Below are 19,893 nucleotides of genomic sequence, written 5' to 3'. Positions count from 1 at the left end.
CTATTCAAATCCCAAACACCTACTCCCTCCTATTCACTATATTCTTCCCTATTTCCTTATTCGGATTATTCGGGGTTTCTTCCCTATTTCCTTTTTTGGGTTGATTTGTGTGGTCCAAATTAAATTGTATGTGGGGTAGTGTGTTTTGTGTGGTCCAAATTAACTTTCTTATTTCTTGTGTAAAAAGGAAAGGGGAAGAATATAGTGAATAGGAGAGAGTATTAAATACTCTTAGCATTAAATATGTATTTTAATTACCATAATGAGTAAGCATTAAATATGTATTTTAATTACCGTAATGAATCAATACATTATGCTTGGCATTATGGTTAGGGGTGTGAAGTCTAGGAATTCAAATTGCGGGTTCAATTCTTATCAACTTCTCCTTCTGTATTTTTTTTTCATTTTATAATTAGTTTTAAAGTTACCCCATTTCGTTAAATTGTTTGTTATTAACCCCCATTTTGGAAAAAAATTCAAGTTTCGGCCCGGCCCACTTTAATTAATAAATGGATATTTTTTTCTCATAAAGTTTGTGAAAATAGCGTTTTCTCATAAAGTTTGTGAAAGTAGCGTTAAAGTTCAAAATAACTCTTTAAAAACTCATGTATATTTATTGAAATTTTAGAATGGTGTTTACATAACATAGAATCATATTTACTAGTACATGATTTATGATTCTAGTGTGACGATGGTTCTCTTTTATTATACTTTTCTAGTATAATTATATACTTTTCATCAAATTTTATACGATTTTAAAACCTAAAACGGTTTTTAAAATATTAATTGAATGTATTAGGCTACTTAAGTCTTTCAGTATGTCGTAAATTTTACGGCTGGAAAGCTCATTTAGGCCCAAAAACCCGATTTAGCCATAAGGGACGAGTTTGGACTCGCTAAATAGGACCACCCATTTGGCCCGATTTGGCCTAACCCACACATATGGGCCGTTTTCTCATTCAAACCTGGCCCAAGTCCGTATGGGCCTAGCCCATGATCACCTCTAAAGTGTAACTGGAAGTTATCAATTTCTGAAATTTATTCTTTTAATTTTCAAATGATTGTAAGTTGGAAGTCCGTCCATTCATAATTTAGGAACCGCACGCAGTTAATTAGAAGTGTGATCACCCTGCTGAAACTTCTATATTTTGTTCGACAAAAGAAAATAATATACACGGAGTAGATGGAAAATACCGTCAAAAATATGTCTTGAAGACCGCGATAAATCAAAAAGAAAAATATAAAAATTAGAGGAAGTTTGGTGTTGGAAACCAGATTAATTATTGCCTTTATGTTCATCACTAATAATGCCACACGTTTCTCCTTCCCTTCACAACAATATAATAATCAAGTCAAAATAATATAATTATTGCCAAATATGGTTAGTGTTTTCTTATCTTTATTTTGGTTGATACTTAATAAGCACAGTCGAGTAGTACTGAATCTCGATACCAACCTCTTATATGCACTTATGAAGAGATCTAACTTTACATATATTTGATAGATGTTTCACTTATGTTAAGCAACCAAAGCAATTAAGGTTCGTTCGTTGTATCATGTCTTGTAAGCGAGCAAACGTCTTAGTGTAGTCAATATGGTACTGTTGAGACTTGAGAATAACCTTTTACAACAAAGTTTTGCTTTGTATTTTTGATCTGAACCATTTGGATTGAATCTAGTTCTAAAGACCCACTTGACTTTGACCATCCGTATGTCTTGGTCTTTGTGTGAGATCCCAAGTATTATTATTTTTTTCAATCAGGCATCTTAAGCTCCTTTGTCATTGCATGTCTCCATTCTTAATGTTTAGAGGTTTCATGATAGTTGTTAGGTTCATAAACCGCAACATAACATGAATTTTCTTAGATTGTGACATTATTGTCGTACAAATCTTTTACCTTTTGGCCCGGTAGCATTTTGAGAGAATCTGGAGAAGATTCAATTTCATTGCTGGAAGAATTTGCTTAAACTCTCAAAGATAAAGTTTGTGGTGTTTTAGGAGAAGTTGTTGGGGACACACACATTGAAAAACATCCTTATTTTCTCTATTAATGACCGACTTTGGAGTCTTCAGGTTAAGAAGACGATAACTTTTAGATTGGGAGCTATAACCCAAAAAGATGTCATGTTGAACCTTATCTTGCAACTTGTGCCTATTTACTGGATGAACATAGGAACATCAAACATGTATGTAACACAAAGAGCGGAATACTTGTTCACACTAGGCTTGTGATTTGTCCACACTTTAAAAGGAGTTTTATCTCTCACCGACCGATGCCTTTGTTGGACACCGTTAAGAAGATATACTACTGTATTTACAACCTTAGCATATTTTATGCATTTTCTTCTCAAAAAGCTTACACCGCGCCATCTTCATATAACGATTATTTTTATTTTCAGACGCACCATTTTTTGTTGTGATACATTCATCTTCGCAAAATTTATCTAAAAACTGGAAAATAAAATGAAAGTGGTGATGTGGGCCCATTGGTCCCAAATAGTTTGAAATGGACCCTAAATCCCTAATTAGTTTGCTTAATAATCCCCATTATCCAAAAAAAATCGGTAGGCAAAGTGAAGGTTGTGTTACATGGTTGTAGGTCAAAATTGCTTTACATGGTTGGGCCCTGTTCCGGTTATAAACATTACTCAACCGGAGCTAATAAGGAAGGTTTTCTCTAGGATAAATGAGTTTCCAAAGGTGAAAAAGAACCCGCTTGCTCGATTACTAATTGGATGGAAGTAAGTCAAAACGAATCATCGCATTATGTATTTATAGTCGTATTTTAGTTTGTAAATTACGATAATTAAAATTGATGTTCATGTGTGGTTTTAGATATGTGCCAACAAAGAATAACAGGCAAATGAAAAAGATCAATGAGGAAATCCAAGGTTTACTAATAGGAATAATCAACAAGAGGAAGAAAGCGATGGATGGCGGAGAAGCTGCTAAGAATGACTTGTTGGGGATATTAATGGAGTCAAATTTCAAGGAGACTCAAAGCCATGAGTTTCAGGGATATGATTGATGAGTGTAAGTTATTCTACTTTGCGCTGGTCAGGAGACTACTTCCGTGTTGCTAGTGTGGACGATGATTTTGTTGAGTAAGCACCAAGATTGGCAAATGAAAGCTCAAGAAGAAATTTTGTCGGCATTTGGACAGAACCTACCAGATGTTGATGGCGTGAACCATCTAAAAACGGTGAGTTTATGGTTCAAAATTCCGTCTTTTTTATATCCCTATGCCATGCTGTCGTCAGACACTTTGGCACCTCATTTTAGCATAACGATCGAGTTTGAGTTACTAATTACTGAAATGTTCTGTTGATTTACATAGGTGACGATGATACTATACGAAGTGTTGAGATTATATCCTCCAGTGCTCCCAGTTTCTCGAAGAATAAATGACCAAGATACAATCCTCGGTAACTTGTGTGTGCCAGAAGGCGCTATGGTGAGCCTGTCGATATACCAAGTACATCACGATCCCAAACTTTGGGGTGACGATGTGAATGAATTCAAACCAGATAGATTTTCGGAAGGCATTTTGAAAGCGACCAAGGGGAACCTGTCGTTTTTTCCCCTTTATAGGAGGACCAAGAATATGCATTGGCCAAAATTTTGCCCTGGTTGAAGCTAAGATAGCTCTGGCTATGCTTTTGCAGCGGTTCTCTTTCGAGCTTTCACCATCTTACACTCATGCTCCTACCACTTCTTTGATTCTCCAACCCCAGTATGGAGCTCATCTCATTGTTCACCGTCTTTGAAGTATGGCCTAGAAATTACAGGATACGGTGTAGTTCGGAGTAGTCGGACAAATACATGTATAGAAAAATTATCGATTTTGAAATATGTCGAATGTGTTGGCTAAATATGTGTGTTTTGTATTACGGAGTAACTTATATGTACAAGCTCGTTTCAACATTTTACATTTGTTTACCTGTATTATTATAAAATGTATTAGTCATCTGTTTATCTATCCATTTGTGCTCGTTAGTTGTTTACCTTTGATTCCAATACTCTTTACAAACAATTAACAAAACGTAGATAAATGATCGAGACGGAGAGAGTAATTAAAAGCATCTCAAGTCTCAACATCTATAATGTGACCTCTTCATTCATTTGAGTTTTCCCAATATATGTAATGTTTGTTGACTTTGTCTGCATAAGACTTCCTAAAAAAATATATACTCTGTTATTGCTATTTTTCTATTTTTAGTTTTAAACTTGTGTAAAATTACATAGTTATATTGTTATATATGATAATTTTATAAAACAATTTATAACATGTTATATTTAGAATTTTGGTTTATAAATTAAACGACAATTAAGAACTTAGAAATCTCGTTTTCTAATCTTTTTTTCTTTTAAAAGTTTCACGGTTTATTGTAAATCTCGCCTTCTAATCTTCTTTTTGCTTTCCCAAGTTAAAGTTAAAAATTTGTAGATCTATAGTTATGTAAAAAAAAAAAAAATACTCCTGTTTTCGACTTATATAAGTAAAAAAAGCGAATTTCTAAATTTTTCAACAATTATCCAAGTGTACTTATATAAGTAAAAAAAGCGAATTTCTAAATTTTTCAACAATTATCCAAGTGTAAGTGTAATAGTGCTAATCAAATGATCCAAGCCTAAAAGTACGGCCCGGCCCAACTCGTTTTTAAAAAGGGCTTGGGCTTTTTATTTAGCCCCAAAAAAGCTCAAAGTAATTTTGGGCTGAGTTTGGGCCAAGGGCATGGCCCAAGTTTTGACCCGGCCCGCTTTAATTAATAAATGGATAATTTTTTCTCATAAAGTTTGTGAAAATAGCGTTAAAGTTAAAAATAACTCTTTAAAAACTAATGTGTATTTATTGAAATTTTAAAACGATGTTTGCATAACATGAATCATATTTACTAGCACTTGATTAATGATTTTAGTGTGGCGATGATTCTCTTTTATTATGTTTTTCTAGTACTCCGTATAATTATATCAGCTAGTCTTGCTTGTGACGGGCTAATCCCGTCACAAGCTTGTGACCTCTCACAAAAAGGGAGAGGGACAAGGTGGGGCACCCCACGTGTCTTCCCACTCACTTCCCAATGGGTATTTTGTGAAAGGAAACGTATCCGTCACAAGCTTGTGACGGATGCCGATCACAAATGAGAATTTGTGTAATTATATACATTTCAATATTTCATCATATTTTACACGATTTTAAAACCTAAAAAAAATTAATTGAATGCATTAGGCTACTTATGTCTTTCTGTATGTCGTCGTTTTTATGGTTGAAAAGCCCATTTAGGTTCAAAAGCTTGATTTAACCGTAAGGGACGGGTTTGGACTCGCTAAATAGGACCATTCATTTCGCCCGGTTTGGCTCAGCCCACACATATGGGCCGTTTTTCTCATCCATGCCCGGCCAAAGCCTGTATGGGCTCACCCCATAATCACCTCTAAAGTGTATTTGGAAGTGAACATTTTTCTGAATTTTTTTTTTTAAATTTTCAAATGATTGTAAGTTGTAAGTTCGTCCATTTCATAATTTAGGAACCGCACGCAGGTAATCAGAAGTGTGATCACCCTGCTAAAACTATTACTTCCTTCTATTCACTATATTCTTTTCATTTTCTTTTTTGTACAAGAAATAAGAAAATGAATTTGGACCACACAAAACATACTACCTCACATGCAATTTAATTTGGACTACACAAATCAACCCAAAAAAGAAAATAGGGAAGAAAACCCGCATAATCCAAATAAGGAAATATGGAAGAATCTCTATCTCTATATCTATCTATATTATTAAAGGAAGCTTTTTTCTAGTGATTACAGAGAGTCCAACTTTTACGAACTACCAGAAAATAATTAATTAATTTAATTAAGATTAAGATATAATTTAAAGCATCATCCTCTTATCTATTAGTCTATTAGGTAATTGAATTATTCACTAACTAGAATTTTATAGGAATAACAACACTAGAAAAACCCAAGTACCTAAACATGCATATATAATTCCTTATGGCCTCATCGTTTACCAAAACCATTATAAACCTGCATGTTTTTTTTTCCTTATTATTTCTGGTTCTCTAATTGCGTACCATTTGATTTGTTTTGTAGATACTATGAAGTATGCACAATCTATATCCAATATACATCTACCAAGTTTAAACGTAATGTCGTAATGTCGTAATGGAGGTAATAACCAGTTATTATGATAAGTAATGCATGTTTCGTTTGTTGTACTCCGTAGCTTTCACCGTAAACGGGGAGATTTTTTCTTTTTGGTGCAAAGAAAGCGTGAAAAGGAACGACTCGGGGCCAAGAAACACCCCCTGTATCTTGCTCTATCAACTGAAACAATCGACTCGGCCGTAAAAAAGGAACCGTAAACGGGGAAGTTTCAATACTTATTTTGTTGTTTTCTTTATATTCTCCTAAAACTTGCGGATATGACCGTCATAATTATTATCCCGGTTGTTTTTATACTGTTTATAAACGTTCTTCTGAGCTTTGCTAATCATATTTTCAAACTGTGTTTGTAGGATGCAGAATAAAGGCAATGCATGTCACCGAAATCGCGAGCTTGATGGATTGAAAGTAACGGAGACGAAATAAAGAAGTTTGCTAAGCTAACTTATATGTGTTAAGAATATTACTTGATAGATTTTATTCATTGTAATTATCTAGTAAATATTCTTCATATTATTATCTTCCTAACTTAGTTAGTTTGTTCCTATTTTGTAGTTAGATTTTATTCATTGTATCTTTCTTGTTATTCTAGGGTTAGCTTCCATTAGCCTTGTAATCACATATAAATACTTGTATCTTCTTCATTAATAATATCAAGCAATTCACAAATCTTCATGGTATCAGGAAAGTCGATCTAAACTCCACGACTTCCTCCGCGCTACTCCCGGCCTCACGCCACCTTCATCATGTCGAAAGAACTCACCATTCCAAACAAAAACGACCCTACTAACCCGCTTACCTTCCTCAACTTTACCAATTGCATCCAACTAAAGGATGCTCAAACGTATCGTCAATGGGAATTTCAAATCCGCTCCATTCTTAACGGTCTCGAACTGTTCTCGTATCTCGACGGCACACTCACTCCTCCGTCCAAAACCATAACCGCCGAACCCATCCCTCCTGCCACCACGTCCACCATCTCACCCAACCCAGCCTACTCCACTTGGTACCGACAAGATCAACTCCTTATCGGTGCCTTAATCGGTACGTTGTCCTCGAGTGTTGCCTCCCTTATCACCGATGCCAAAACTTCTCGCGAAGCATGGCAAATTCTAGCCCGCACCTACGCTAATCCGTCTAGAGGACATATCCTTCAACTTAAGGCTCGCCTAGACTCTATTACCCATACCGACACCATCACCGACTACATCCATGCCATTAAAACCTGTTCCGACTCCCTTCGCCAACTAGGTAAACCCGTTGACCCCGAGGACATCACTGATAAAGTCCTCCGCGGCCTTGACCCCGACCTTTACAAATCCATTATTGATGTTGTACGCGCCCGTGACTCACCCATCACTCTCGACGACCTCCATGAGAAGCTCATTCAACATGAGCTCTCTCTCACCCACAAGAAATCCTCCACCACCACTGCCTTCCCCCCCTCTGCCAACCCCGCCTACCCTCGCTACAACAACACCAACAACAACTATCGCCACAACAACAACAACTACAACCAAAACAACAACAACAATAATAACTACCAACGTCAATCCTATACACCCCGCTCCTCCAACACCGACAATACCAACACCTCCCAAAAGAAACCCTATAAGGGTCGTTGTCACTACTGTGACATCGTGGGGCATGTCGCCCCGATTGCCCTGATCTTAAACGCGACCATCCCACTATTGTCTTCCCTACCCGTAACCGCCCACCCCGTTCCCAAGCCCCACAAGCCAACTTCGCCACCTACCAACCCGCCCCTTCATCGAAACCCTGGCTAGTCGACACTGGTGCTTCCCACCACATTACCAACGACCTAAACACGCTTGCCCTACACTCCCCCTATGAAGGTCCCGATGACCTTGTCATTGGGGATGGGTCTTCTCTTCCGATCTCTCATATAGGTTCCTTTTCACTCACTTCTAACCCCTCTTCTTTATCCTTCACTAATGTTTTACATGTTCCGTCCATTTCCCGTAATTTATTTTCCGTTTCGCAATTTTGTTATGACAATAATGTTATTGCTTCTTTCTCACACGATTCTTTTGTTATTAAGGAAATCTCCACGGGGTCGATTCTCCTTCAAGGCCGTCGCACTAACGGCACCTACGAGTGGTGTCCGGTCAACCCGCACCCCCCCCCGCCATCTCCTCCGACACTCAACACTGGCACCACATGCTCGGCCATCCGAATGAGGCCGCTCTCAAGATTTTAAACTCGCAATTTCAATTCCGTATTTCCCGTTTTTCTTCATGTCAAGCGTGCTTAATTAATAAGAGCCACAAGCTCCCCTTTCATGTTTCAACATTAAAATCTACTGCTCCCCTCGAATTAATTTATTCTGATGTTTGGTGTGCTCCTATTCCATCTCATGATTCCTACAATTATTATGTTATTTTTATTGACCACTTTACTCACTACATTTGGTTATACCCAATTAAACGAAAATCCGACAATATTACTGTCTTTACACAATTTCAAGCTATTGTCGAAAAATACTTCAATTTACCTATTAAAACCTTTTACTCCGACAATGGGGGTGAGTTGAAGAAACTCACTCCCTCCCTCCTCGACAACGGTGTCATGCACCTCACCTCACCTCCGCATACGCCCGAACATAATGGCTTTGCGGAGCGTCGTCATCGCCACATAGTTGAAACCGGCCTTTCACTTCTCAGCCACGCACACATGCCCATCGCATATTGGTCTCACGCATTCACCACAGCTGCATATTTAATCAATCGACTCCCCACCGTTACTCTCCAAAACGACACTCCTTATCATCGCCTATTCTCACAATATCCCAATTACAACAAACTCCGTTGCTTCGGCTGTCTGTGCTTCCCTTGGCTCCGTCCTTACACCCAACACAAGCTCGATCCCCGTTCCCTTCCTTGTGTTTTCCTAGGTTACTCTACCACCCAGTCCGCCTATCTTTGCCTCGACCCCACCACAAGCCGCATCTATGTCTCTCGCCATGTCCGCTTTGTGGAATCCGAGTTCCCCTTCTCCAAGCTGTCACCCACAACCCCGATGACCCCTGAAACATGGTGTACGCTCACCCTCCCTCTCCTTGGTCCATCCCCTCCTCCACCCTCTACCTCGATCCCACCCGCTGATGCTCCTCCCTCACCCCCTCCCCAGCCTCCTCCCACGACCCAACCCTCCCCAACAACACCTGCTGCTGCCTCCCCCCCCATCTCCTCCCCCACCCCCCCCCCCACCACCACCACCTCCACCTCACCCTCATGCTACTCGTTTATCCCATAACATCCGCAAGCCAAACCCCAAGTACGTTAAAACTGCCAAAACAACTATAGCCCAAGCCTCCCCTAGCCCTTACATCACGCCCAATACCATTAAACAAGCGCTCGTCGATCCTCAATGGCGGGCTGCCATGATCGCTGAACACGATGCACTACTTAAGAATGGCACGTGGTCCTTAGTTCCCAAAGAAGATAATCAAAACGCGAGTCAAATATAATCCGGATGGTACCCTCAAGCAACACAAGGCCCGCCTTGTGGCTAAAGGGTTTCATCAAAGACCGGGGATTGACAACTCCGAAACGTTTAGTCCCGTAGTCAAGCCCACAACGATTCGCCTAATTCTCTCTATCGCGGTCAATCAAGGTTGGCCCCTCCGACAAATTGATATAAATAACGCTTTTCTGCAGGGCTCTCTTTCGGATACGATCTTCATGGCCCAACCTCCTGGGTTTGTGGACCCCGTGATATACGATTAATTTACTCCTATTTTCCTTCTTTCTTTTATGCATACCGACTCGTATCGAGTCGGTTTCGGGTGTCTTTCCTTGCATTTTGTGCCCAATCCCCGTACTTGTTACCTTGTGTCCCCTTTTGTAGGAGACGATCCAAGTATAGAGGAATTGGGGCAAGAAAGGCACCCCATTGCCTTTACATGAAGAAGAGGTGAAGAAATGGTGAACATTGTGTTCTGCCGGCAGACCGGCAGCCGGTCTGGCCACCGGCAGAACACACCCCAAAGTATTGCCAAAGATTTTGAAGAAATGCTGAGTGCTGTGTTTTGCCGGCAGGCCGGCAGCCGGCCCACCGGTAGAACACAGCAAGAGGAATTAATTGAAGATTTTGAGGAAAAACAAGCTTGACCTCGCTGTCGGTAGGAGCACCGGCAGCCGGTCAACCGGCATTACACACTCTAACAAAGAAGAAGAAGTCCTGAAGGTGGTGTTTTGCCGGCAGGCCGGCAGCCGGCCCACCGGCAAAACACAGTTACCAGATATTTTATTTGATTGCACGGTTTTGCCGGTAGGAGAGCCGGCAGCCGGTCCACCGGCAAAACGCAGCAGCTGCGGATTTGGGCTTTTCTCTCTTTTCTTCCTCTTTTCTTCTTAATCTTGTACAAGCCTATAAATACCCCTCCTTAAACCCTTTTGGACACCCAACCCTAGATCCAATTTATTTCCCCTTTCAAGTTTCAAACTTTGCTAATCTTATTGTTAATCTTTCCTTAATTAGAGAATTTCTTCAATTAATTAGTAATTGAATTTGGGTTTGTAAGAAGATTGAAGGTTCTCCTTCTTTATTATTTCTATCCAAATTCATCTTTTGCTATTGAGTTGGTATTAATTCTCTCCCTATTTTCATTTGTTTACATTTTGTTCTTCCTTCAAGTTTGTTTGATTGTTTATGTTAAATTTGTTGTTGTTGTTGGTTTGTTGTTGTTGGTTTCATCATTGTTCATCTTTTCATTGTTCATCTTCTCTTTGATTCTCTTTCCTTTGTTCATCTTTTACTAGTTGTCCTCAAAGACTTAATCTTTGAGTTGATTGGGTTAAAGATTGTGTCTTTTAGTTTAACCAACCTTGTTAGTAGATTAAATTATCTTTCTTTACAACTATTGTTGGATTGTTGCATGTTTAGTAGTAAAATTCATCTTTCTACCATGTTTATAACCAAAGTTTCCATCTTTATTGTTTCTCTTGCTATTAGGAACATGATTAGTGAGTAGTCTCCTTCTAGGACTCGGTTTGACTCGGTATGGGTAATTTCACTAATTAATTATCATTAAGGCCAATTAGTTGGGGGAAATTGGTGAGGGTAGTTTAGAGGAATTGCATGCTTAAGGTTTGGTCCTTGGGTATTGTCGACTTTTGACCCTTGCCCACCAACGAGAGTTGGTTAGGTCGTTAGTTGGATATTTGGGAACCGACCCTTGTCACCGACTAAGGTTGAGACCGAAAGGGAGAACCGCGGGAGGGTGCCTCTAAATTAGTGTTTGAAATCGACCCTCGAGAGAGGGAGTGGGATGACCCGGAATACGATGAGGGTTTAATGACCTTGACCATTTACTTGACCTCCTTGGGAAAATGCATGTTCATGGGGTTGTCGGGTTTTGAATTAGGGATACCGGCTTTCGAACCCGAGAGGGGGGTTAGTCGGGGTAGCTAGTGTCCTATTTCGAACCCGAGAGGGGGTCTTAGGCGAATTAGAGCCATCTCCCCCTCGCCTACCTCCCCCTCTTGATTAGCCGAGACAATTAGTATGTGGAGTTACCCATATTCATGGTCGAACCGAGTTCTAGTCCTTCTCTTTACTTGATCTATCCCTTATCTTTTAGATTGGTCTTGTCTTGTCTAGTTTATAGTCTTTAATTTTGTTAGTCTAGTGTTAGTTCGTTACCGCCATCTTTGTTTCTTATCGACTTAGCTAAGCTCAAGAATATAGACAATTAGTAATCACCCCTACTCCTTGTGGATCGACCCTCTAGAGTGTACAACGATAAAATCGTGCACTTGCGAGGTTTAACTTGAGACCATCACCGCGCCAAACCCGATCACGCTTGTAAGTTAGTTAAAGCTATCTATGGTTTAAAACAAGCCCCCCGGGCTTGGTACGTTGAGTTAAACACTTACCTGTTAACCTATGGTTTTCGAAATTCTATCTCGGACTCGTCATTGTTTATATACACTAATGGGTCAGTTCATATTTATGTCTTAGTTTATGTCGATGACATCATTATTACCGTGTCGAGTCCACCTGAGATAGAACGATTTGTCACTACTATATCCTCTCGGTTCTCGCTCAAGGACCTCAGCCCACTCTCTTATTTTTTAGGTATCGAAGTGACACCCACCTTATCCGGTCTTCACCTAAATCAGTCCAAATATTTATCCGACCTTTTAACCCGATACAATATGGCCGATTCCCGCCCCGTATCTACCCCGATGTCTACTGAAACTTTGCTTTGCAAACAACCCGACAAACCCATCGAGGATGAGTCCAACTATGGAGCCATTGTTGGTAGTTTACAATACCTGTCTTTAACAAGGCCTGACATTGCGTATCCTACCAACCGCCTAGCTCAGTTCATCACTCATCCCACCTCCGACCATTGGACGGCCCTTAAACGTTTACTCCGATATCTAAACGGTACACTGCATCACGGTATCCAACTCCACCGCGCCACTCCGTTGTGTCTTCATGCTTATTGTGATGCGGACCTTGGCGGTGACAATGTCGACTATGTTTCAACATCCGGGTTCATTGTCTATCTGGGTCGTAATCCGGTTTCATGGTCGTCCAAGAAACAGCGAGCCCTCTCCCGGTCCTCCACCGAAGCTGAGTTTAGGGTCGTAGCCGACACGACAGCCGAGGTGTTGTGGCTTCGCAACCTACTGTTAGAACTCGGCATCAAGGTCTCCACTGCCCCTACCATTTATTCGGATAATCTTGGTGCCACATCCTACTCCGCTAACCCTATCTTTTATTCCCGTATGAAGCACCTTGCCCTATCTTTTCATTTTGTCCGTGAACAGGTCCAGCTCGGTACCATTCGCGTTCGCCACATATCCGGCAATGATCAGCTCGCTGATGTACTTACGAAGCCCCTTCCTAAAGCTCGGTTTCGTCTACTTGCTTCCAAGATTGGCCTATCTCTTCGACCGTCCATCTTGAGGGAGCCTGTTAAGAATATTACTTGATAGATTTTATTCATTGTAATTATCTAGTAAATATTCTTCATATTATTATCTTCCTAACTTAGTTAGTTTGTTCCTATTTTGTAGTTAGATTTTATTCATTGTATCTTTCTTGTTATTCTAGGGTTAGCTTCCATTAGCCTTGTAATTACATATAAATACTTGTATCTTCTTCATTAATAATATCAAGCAATTCACAAATCTTCAATATGTTCGTTCGGTTTACCCTTCATGGAATTTATTTTGTTTGACATACATTGCATCAAAACCAAACAAGTCCATTATTTTCTGCGTAAAGCATATCATGGCATTCATGCTATAAAATGTTTTAAGGCATAGTGCTCCAAAAATAAGCAAAAAGAGAAGTCTTTGGATTTGTGTTCTTTCGTCATTATTCCTTTAGTTTGACTAAACGACGTGTATGTAAATTGCTAAGAAGGAATCTATTGTTTACAAACTTTGTGTCAAGTGTAAAGTTAATATTTTATTAATATTCTAACCGTTACAAATCTTACCCTTACATAGATAGTATAGAAGATTCGTTATTCTATTTTTTTATTCAGGGTATGAACAAGCCAGGACGTTGTATTGAGTTTTTCACAAAAAGAACACACTTTTATAAGGATACAAAACTGGTTGAGCACAGAAAAACATCAAATAGTGCACTTCAAATACTAATCTCCTACCATTACTCAATAGTCATTACGGAGTTATCAATAGATTATAAATGTATAATCCGAAAAACCATTAATTAATAGTGTACTTTAAAACATACTCCACCACCGAATATAATGCTAAAACAAAACATCACAATAATAAAGGATTTAATGTCACCTAGGTAGGTTAAGTAATCTAGCTTGGAAGAATAGCGTGTTGGAATTGGACGTAAAATACAAGTAACAATGTTTTGACAATGTTAGAACATTGGAAACACACAAGGAATGTTATGGATTATGAATTACTTCCTCCGATCCAGACAAATGGTAATATAAGGAAAAAGAGGTTATTTAAGAAAGTTGGAAAAGTGAGAGGTAAAGTTGAAAGCTAAATAAAGGTGGAAAAGTAAGGGGTAAAGTTGGAAGCTTTGAATGGGACCACAAGAATCCTCCTTAAACTAAAAGAATAAGAAAATCAAAATTTTCCCGCCTAAAATGCTTTTAACTAGAAATTGGGCCTAACTTTATCTAGATATGTATTGGACCTAATATATGGTCTTTATGTGCCAAAGTATCTTATCAAACACCGCAACTTTTATAGTTGGGCCAAATTTATTTTATTCATTATTATCTCATTAGTCAAATATATGTATTTTAAATGTCGTAATTTTTCTATTTAAAACATATGCAGATTTTACTCATATTATTAAAATCAGTGTGTGGTTTTCATTTTTTTATTCTTTAAATTTTTTACTCCGTTTAAACGGTTACACCGTATATTGTAACAAAAATTACAAAAATAGTATATGCTTCAAATGCGTAAAAATAAACATAAGTTTTTATAATTAAACTAACAATCTTCTTTTTTTAATCATAAACTTATTCCGAGTAAAAAAATGTAAAATTCGTTTTATTTTAATTCTTACTCCCTCCAATTTCATTTATTGTTCCTCTTTCCCTTTCTATCCATTTTCCTTATTATTCTCTCTTTCCTTTTTTGGACAACTTTGTGTAGTTCAAAATCAATTTGATGTGGGGTCATGTGTATTGTGTGGTCCAAATTGATTCCCTTATTTCTTATGCCAAAAAGAAAGGGGAACAATAAATGAAATTGGAGGGAGTAGTATTTTTGGACATTAACAATTGTAGATAATTACAAATAAAATTCAAAGTTCATTTATATATTATTATTATTATTATTATTATTATTATTATTAGCTCTAATTGTTAAGTTCTCTTAACATGACATTCTAAAATACCGTGCATTCGCACGGGCTCTATACTAGTAATGTATTGTGTAATTAAACATTGAGTGAGTGGGTAAATGCCCATTCGATGACAAACATGTAAATAGACAGTGGGGTATAAGGGTAACTTAGTCATTTTTAGGCCAAATAAGGTATGTTACCATTGGTGTGGATCGTCCGTTTTAGGTAAGTGTTACCATTTGTCTAGATCGGAGGGAGTAATAACGAGCAGTCATGAAACCCAGAGGTTTTTGATGATATTGATAATCCAATATACACCTATAATTTTTTTTGCACCGGGCCTCCACATTTTTTGAGATGGCCCTGGTAGTTTTGAATCCGAGCATATATATATGTTGACTACGACTATCAGCCTTAAACAAAATTTAAATAACACGATATTACTACTAGGCCCGTGCATCGCACGGGCATTAAATCTAGTATATATATAAAAGAAAGTTTTTTCGAGCGATCTGAGAGCGTCCACATCATCAAAAATCAATTTAGGAAAGTATAATTTTTGATGTAAAAAATAAAGTGGAAAATCTTTTAATTATTATAATATGTATATTTCCTAAATTATATTCAAGTGATATTTCCAATTTTTATATCAAACTTTTACATTTTATTTGGCAAAAAAATATCGTTAAAAAAATTATGAAAATAATAAAATTAGCTTTGTGGTAAAAAATGTTATCATTAGAATATAGATTTCATATTATTTGCACATATTAAAGATGGTGTACTTCTTAATATGTAAAATTGTGTACTTTTTAGTATTTTTGTCCCATATTGAAAAATAATATAAGTAGGTGTGGTTAATATACTACATATATATAGTAGAATTGTCCCATATCGAAAGATTAATATAAGGTGATGTGATCCTATAATTATAAATAGGAGACATATTTGGAACTTATGTATCCACCCAAAATCTTTTGAGTCTCTTAAGTATTGTCTTGGAGAGCTCTTAAAAGTTTATATCATTATATTTTCTGCCTATAGATTTTATATGTCCCACATTGAAAAATAATATAGGTGTAGTAAATGTACTACGTTTAAATAATATAATTAGAATTGTGTTAAAAAAAATTCTATCATTAGAGTATAGGTTCATATCATTTGCACATATTTTAATTATGATAAAAAAAAATAAAAAACAAACATATGAATATTAATAGATAATATAGTATTTGCTTATTATTAAATCGGGTTGGATTTCGAATTAGGTTCAAAAAATATGGTGTACTTTTAAATATGTTATTCGTCTCACATTGAAAAATAATGTTGGTGTGATAAATATATACTACGTATAAATAGTTGAATTGTCCCACATCATAAGTGATGGGGCATATTCTGCACCGCTGACCAAGTCAACACACTGAGCAAGGTCAAGGATATCCACAGCAAGTCAACGGCTTAGACTGCCCATCGGCCTGATAGCCAGGGTCTCGGCCAGACAGCTCGCCAGCCGGGACACATGTCCGCGTACTCACATCCAAGACCCTCCGCCGGCCTGCCGTAGGTCCATCGGCCGAGGGTAGAACGGTCTTTCCACCTGATAAGCCACTTGGCCACTTGGCCACTACGTGCCAAAAGGTGAAAGCCTATAAATACTCCTCAACCTTCATTGAGGAAAGGATCCCACAACATAACCTAAAATACACTATTCATCTGGTAATATCTCCCTTATCTCTCTACAATACATTCCTAGCCAATTAGTATACAACTTATACCTATAAGTTCACTGACTTGGGCGTCGGAGTGGGTACGCTTGGCACAAAGCCAAGCCCTCAGTTCGTTCATTGTTGCAGGAAAGGCCGAGAGAGGCGATAAGAGCGAGAAGGGTTCAACCAAAGACATTATTCTACAAGCCACGGGTGGTAACGATACTTGCTCTGGAATTACACCCGGAACAATTGGCGTCGTCTGTGGGGAGAGACACTAGAAGCTAGTCACATTCATTCCCAAACAAAAAAAAAAAAAAAAAAAAAAAAAAAAAAACCCACCCAAAAAGCTAAGAAAATGTCTAAACAACAAGATGCAGTCGTAACCGACGAAACTGCATTTTACCAAGATGATACTTTCAACAATTCTGGAGTCATACAGCCCTCCACCGGTGGAGTAATCCAACCGGAGTTCGGGATGCCATCAATACCCGACACGCCGCTGCCATAACCAGTCACCATCATGGGACATGTGGTTGACGTAGCCAGTGAAAATGCTCCTAGACCTAATTAGTAACACGCCCGCTCACACCGTCACGCCGACAAGAGCAATGAAACTGTCCGGGAGACCGGGACCCAAAACGTGACTCCGAGAAACTTGAACGGAGCACTAGGAGAAGCTAACCCAGCCAAGTCGCCGGGGGAGCCCAAAGTGGGCGCGGTAGACCTAAGTCCTTCCCGCACTCGTGGGAGGACAGCGTCCCCGCCGCACGAACGAGGCTCACCCCGAAGGAGCCGAGAGGAGTCCGACTCGGCGAGTTGGAGAAGAAGTCCGAGCCGAAGAAGGAGCCCCTCCCGCTACGGGGAGGAGCCGAGTTAGGGACGCAAGGAGCCGATCGCCGCGTGTCGTTCGGCACGTGGTCGGCGACCCCTTAACGCCTACGTCCTAGAAGTCCCGTGCCAAATAAGCTCAAGCCGCCACCCCGTCATACAAGGGGATGGTGATCCGATCGATCACGCCGAGGCCTTCGAGTCTTACATGTCGGTATGGGAGCGGCCCCGATGAGGTGCAGTGCCGAATTTTCCCAACAACTTTGCATGGGATGGCTCGTAGCCGGTATAAAGGGCTTCCGATGGCTCGGTGTACTACTACGCCGACCAAGGGCGCCTTCCTAGCCCAAGACTCTGCGCAATAAGAGAAGGGCCGTAGAGACGTCCGACCTCCCGACTATCGACAGAGGGGGCGGGCGAGTCTCTCCGGTGCTACGTGAAGAGGTTCGATGGAAAGGTCCAGCAGATTCGAGAAATTAATCCCGAGCCGGCGGCCTTCGCATTGATGAAGGGCCTCCCAAGGGGGCCTTAAAAACGAGCTCATCAAGAGCGGAGGCACGGGCCGGACGCCGCCGAAAAGTTGGCCGACCAAGCCATCAAGGTGGAAGACTACCACAAGACACAGGAAGATCCCCGCGGCCGAACAATCGGGAAAGAAGGGTCACGAGCGGGACGATCGGACGAAGGACGCCGCGACAACTTAGGCTCGCGGTCCGACGATGAGACGCCGTGAGAATAACGAGATCACGGTCGGACGATCCGACCGAAGCAAGACTCGGCGGCGCCGGGTGGAATTCGAACGTACCACCGGAGGCGGTATAGTGAAAAAACCCCTCTCGTCGTATCGCCGCCGAAGTCTTCGCCCCGAGCAAAACGAGGGCCAGAAGTGGGAAAGACCTCCCAAGCCAAAAAGCGACGGTGACACGAGCCAATACTGTGAGTACCACGGCCACACCGGCCATTCAACCAACGACTGCCGCCATCTGAAGAATGCCATAGAGGAGCTGATCCGAAAGGGAAGCCTCGGCAAGTACGTTGCAAAAGGCCAAAAGACTGACGCCGGCAGTTCAGATAGGAAGTCCGTCTTCGAGCGGATAGGCGTGATTCATGTTGTCATCGGGGGCAACGAAAACGGAGGGTCCGCTCATGGGCACAAGCGGCACCTAAACGAGCTATATCAGGCCATCAACTTTGTGCCCAACTCAAGGATCCCCTCTGCAAGCATCCCCGATATAACTATCGGAAGAAAGGACTACGAAGGGGTCATCGCCCCTCACAGCGACCCGCTTGTAGTCAATTTGGACATATCCAACCACCTGGTCAAGAGGTGCCTGATTGACACAGGTGCATACACGAACATCATGTTTAGAGAGTGCTTTCTCGGCCTCGGCCTGAGGATCAAGGACTTAAGCCCCTGCACCAACCCCCTATACAGCTTCTCTGGGGCCGGCCTGGTGCCGCTGGGATCAATTAAACTCCCGGTGACGTTCGGCGAGAAGAACGCGGCTAAAAACATCCTAGCTGAGTTCGTCGTCATCGACGGCTCGTCTGCCTACAACGTTCTCATAGGCCGAGTCACCCTGAGCGAGGCTGACGCAGTGATGTCCATCCGGGCCCTAACACTGATGTATGTCTCGGACCGGGGGGAAGCGCATAAGCTCGTCTCCAAAGACGAGAAGGATGAGGTGGTCAACGTCCAGATAGCCGCCCGAGGTTGCAACATGCAATCCCTCAAAGAGGCGAAGAAGTCCGAAAAAGGAAAAAGCCCGTCCTTACAGCAGGGGGGCGACCTCATGGATACGACTAGTGGCTGATTTGGGGGATGTACCTGTGATGGGCCGTTAGGGCATTGGTAGTCTTGTAAAATTTTATGTAGCTACGGAGGTGTCCAAGATGGTCAGGACACCCCAACGCATGTTTTTACCTAGTGAAAAACCATCCATGCCTTCCATCAAAGCAAAGTTCTTCCCATCAGTTATCTATCGAGAAATAGACGCCGGCTCACACTGTCATACCGACAAGAGCGGCAGTCTCCATCAAGAGCCTAGCGCCGTCGCAGTCACCCCAAGTAGTAGACGCCACGCGCCACCCCAAGAGGTTTGATGCCGTCGCATCCTCCAAGTGGTAGACGCCACGTAACACGCTATCGAGAAATAGACGCCGCTCACACTGTCATACCGACAAGAGCGGCGCTCCATCAAGAGCCTAGCGCCGTCGCATCACCCCAGTAGTAGACGCCACGGCAGTCACCCCAAGAGGTTTGATGCCGTCGCAGTCACTCCAAGTGGTAGACGCCACGTAACACGCTATCAAGAAACAGACGCGCTCACACTTTGTCATACCGACAAGAGCGGC

The 19,893-nt window shown here is 40.8% G+C and overlaps 1 pseudogene; it reads left to right on the top strand.

Annotated features, from left to right (window-relative positions):
- Positions 1–2,436: 2,436 nt before the first annotated feature.
- LOC141647063 (cytochrome P450 72A397-like) lies at positions 2,437–4,005 on the top strand (annotated as a pseudogene).
- Positions 4,006–19,893: the final 15,888 nt, after the last annotated feature.

This window comes from Silene latifolia, chromosome 3 (genome assembly GCF_048544455.1).
Source record: "Silene latifolia isolate original U9 population chromosome 3, ASM4854445v1, whole genome shotgun sequence".
Classification (NCBI taxonomy): Eukaryota; Viridiplantae; Streptophyta; class Magnoliopsida; order Caryophyllales; family Caryophyllaceae; genus Silene; species Silene latifolia.
This window is presented reverse-complemented; position numbering and strand designations above follow the sequence as displayed.